This window comes from Orycteropus afer, unplaced genomic scaffold (genome assembly GCF_000298275.1).
Source record: "Orycteropus afer afer isolate SDZICR_OR568_19922 unplaced genomic scaffold, OryAfe1.0 scaffold00062, whole genome shotgun sequence".
In the NCBI taxonomy this organism is placed as follows: Eukaryota; Metazoa; Chordata; class Mammalia; order Tubulidentata; family Orycteropodidae; genus Orycteropus; species Orycteropus afer.
The window spans coordinates 6614923-6616366 of record NW_006921649.1 but is presented as its reverse complement, the minus strand read 5'-3'; the positions used below and the strand labels follow the sequence as shown (position 1 = coordinate 6616366).

Here is a 1444-nt window from a genome sequence, read left to right as displayed (position 1 = left end):
GATAGGGAGAACAATGTGAAACAAAACTCAAAATCATTTGGGGGGGGGGGCAGGGAAGATGGTTGGGACCAGGTTTGCTGGTCCAATAGAGCCTGGTGGCTGCCCTTCAGGTCTGGAATTGAACCCATACCTGTGGTTTCCAGCCAAACAAAAGACAGGCATATGCGTTGAACATTTACCTCAAGTAGAACACTCCTTGGAGAGAACAATCATGGGAGAAAGAAGGGCTTCTTATGCACAGGGAGACAGCTCAGGGAGCAGGAGTGCATGGAGGGATGGACACAGGGAAGAGGTAAGTATGGGGAGGAAGTGGAAGGGGAGCTATTGCATTGTGATAAACTGTGGTCAATGTCATGAGACAAAGTATATATGAACTGCTGTATGGAAAGTAAATTTGCTCTCTAAACATTCACCCAAATCACAATTTAAAAAAAAAAATTACACTGGGGAAAAACAAAGATAAAGCAGGAGAAACAAGGGAAAGAACTCTGGTAGTGTAGTACCTAAAGGCACTTGACTGCTAACCAGAAGGTTGGTGGTTCAAACCCACCAGCCACTCCTCAGAAGGAAGATGGGGCAATCTACTTCCCTAGTGATAATGCGTCGGAAACCCAAGGAGGGGTCGCTGTGTGTCGCATCCAACTCCACAGCACATAACAACAACAATCTTCAACTATTTGTGAGACAGATCAAAGAAAACACAGAGAAAACCCTAGAACAATTTCAAAAGACAATACAAGAACTAAATGAAAAATTAGAAATGATACAAAATCTGCACACAGAAATCCAGAAGATTAATACTAAATTTTCAGAAATAGATAAGACATTGAATGTGCAAAGGAGCAGAATTGAATCAATGGAAGACAAAATTAGGAAGATTGAAGGCTGATACTTGAACACGTCTTTGGAAAGGGATCAGTCAGAAAACGGATCAAAACAAAATGAAGAAAGCCTAAGTTTTATGTGGGATAGCATCAAAAGGAATAACCTACGTGTCATCAGAATTTCAGAACAGGAAGAGACAGAGAAAATTGTCGAAGATTTGTTGGAAGAGAATTTTCCTGGTATGATGAAAGATGAGAATATATCCATTCAGGAAGTCCAACAAACCCCAAACAGGATAGACCCCAAAAGAAAATCATCCAGACATATCATCAGCAAACTTAACAAAACAGAAGACAAATAAAGAATCATGAGAGCAGCATGGGAAAAGTGAAAAGTTACCTACAAGGGCCAACTAATAAGACTAAGCTCAGATTTCTCAACAGAAACCATGCAAGCAAGAAGACAAGGGGATGGTATATATAAAATCCTGAAAGAGAACATTTTCTAACCAAGAATTAGGTACCCAGCAAAATTGTCCCTCAAATATGATGGTGAAATTAGGACATTTCCAGATAAGCAGAAATTAAGAGAGTTTGTTAAAACCAGACCAACCTTACAA

General features: G+C 40.0%; 1 protein-coding gene across 1 annotated transcript in view; it reads left to right on the top strand.

Annotated features, from left to right (window-relative positions):
- PANK3 (pantothenate kinase 3) overlaps nucleotides 1-1444 on the top strand; it is a 32079-nt gene that overhangs the window by 18339 nt on the left and 12296 nt on the right. The gene's annotated exons all lie outside the window — the stretch shown is intronic.